A 2,163-nucleotide genomic window follows, 5' to 3' on the forward strand; every position below is an offset into this window, starting at 1 on the left:
TAAAGTATAGTATAGCCTGGTACAGTCTAGTGTACCAGTGTAGTATAGAATAGCATAGTACAGTGAGAGTTCCCAAGCCAGACCTGATAGTTGGTCAGCTACTTGAAAAAGCAGTTATAGCAGGGCATCATATGAGATAATACAAACATACCTGCAACATTTATTTTAATACAAAATGTGTAGGTGAACATTCATCTGCCAATCTTCTTCTAAAATGGGGACAATGCTTTTCTATGAGGACAAGTCATGTAACTATGCCATGCCATCACACTTACACAAATCATGCCCATAAAACATCAGCTATGGTTTCCAGCTTCCTTTCTTTAAGTGAAACACTTGAGAAACTATCTGAATACAAAATGCTTTAGATTTTTATGATTTTTTTCTTCCAAATGATCTCCATTTTTTTTAACTTGTATTAAGGAGTTCTTTTCAGCGATTAACCTTTTTTTTTTTTTTTTTTTAAAGAACAATGTATATTTCTGGGGACCAGGAAGAACCTAATCAATGAAATGGAGTTATATGGATGGAAGGAGACTGCAGCATGAATTTAGCAAAGGAGAAAGAGAAATATTGGCCAGAATATCCACAATTTCCCCAAGCCTCTCAGAAGCCCACCACCCTTTGAACATAAAGCCGCAATCACCACAGAGTCAGGCAGGGTCTTAGGCAAAGATGTTGGTAATAAAATCCAGGAATTGCTTGGCATACTGCTCCGCAAGGACAGTAGAGATCTCTGTCCCCACCCATGCTTGACAGTTTTGGCTGCATGAGCTGCTTTTTTCTTGGCATCATATTGTGTTAGGATGTCAATGAGGCCCATGAAATATACCTCCTTCTGGGGGGCACCCTCAGCACTCCGGATGGCATAGACATCGATGAAGGACTCAAACTCTCCAGGGCCCAAGGACCAATGGGAATGAATGTAGCCTCCAGTACCCTGAGGGGAAGTACCATAGGAGCCCACCAGAGCAGGAGGTTCAGTCAGGTTACAGTCCCCATCCCACTCTGACTCATCTTCCCATATGGGTCCTTCCTCCTCCGGTTCAGAGCCCCAGATGATGTAGTGGATGCCCAGTAGAAGGCTATAGTCCATGATCTTCAGTTGCTCTAGAAACTCCACATCTCTCTTTAGCTTCTCCAGAAACACTTTCTTCTCCTCACCAATATACACTTTCTGGTTCTTGTTGAGGAAGTCTATATCCTTAAGGGTGGGCAATTCCTTAACCTTTTCCTTATCGCTGGCTTCCCGGGATACTAGGGAACCCTTGAGGTCATACTTCCTGTGCACAGGAAGACGGTGGCTAAACATATTGCACATAACAAGCATGTAGCTGTCTTCATTGTCCACGCTGACTGGGTACATCCTCAGGAACCGAGGCAGCAGTGTGTCGCCATGGCACTTCACTATGTACTGGTGGTAGTTGGAAAGGTTGCTATGCATGTCAGCAATGTCCTCACTGGATACTTCCTTGATGACTGGAGTCCAATAATAGGAGATAAGAAAACGGCCATCTCTGCCTTCACTTTCACTTGGGAGGCTTCGGGTAAGAGATACCAAATAATCCTGGTCATCAATGCCAAATCAATCAGGGAGGTTCCTGAAGACCTGGGGACAGTACTCCTTGAACTTGAAATGACTGGGCAGATTTTCTCTGTGGAAAAGATGATTATTGACTTTGATCTTGGAACTAGCCTTAAAGTCATCTGGCCCAGCATCACGGGGGGGAGGCACCTGGCTGAGCTCATAGATCGAATGGGCTACGCCCCACAGGAACACGCCCACCAGCGGGTCAGCCGGGAACGCCTTCACCTTCTGCTGCACAAAATGCTGCCTCTTGGTTTTGGAGGCGAAGCTGAAACCCGGGCCTGGCCCCGCTGTTGCCGCTGGTGTGGTGGCTGGCAGGACCCAGGAAGACGCCATAGTCTCCCGCGCACCCATCCCTCAGCTTTTGAACTTAGTTGCAAGATACTAGTTTTTATAGAAACAAGCAAAAAATAGCTCTCTTGTATTGCATTTTAATTTTATTGATTTGCATAATATTTAATTAAATCCTATAACTATAATAGCAATGTATTAGGGTTCTCTAGAAGAACAGAATCAACAGGAAGTATGATTATAAATAGGGGATTTATTAGATTGGCTTACATGACCAGAAGCTG

The 2,163-nt window shown here is 44.2% G+C and overlaps 1 pseudogene; it reads right to left on the minus strand.

Annotated features, from left to right (window-relative positions):
• Nucleotides 1-665: 665 nt before the first annotated feature.
• Nucleotides 666-1,924, minus strand: LOC124960198 (phosphatidylinositol 5-phosphate 4-kinase type-2 gamma-like; annotated as a pseudogene).
• Nucleotides 1,925-2,163: the final 239 nt, after the last annotated feature.

The sequence above is a fragment of the Sciurus carolinensis genome, chromosome 11, assembly GCF_902686445.1.
Source record: "Sciurus carolinensis chromosome 11, mSciCar1.2, whole genome shotgun sequence".
Lineage (NCBI taxonomy): Eukaryota > Metazoa > Chordata > Mammalia > Rodentia > Sciuridae > Sciurus > Sciurus carolinensis.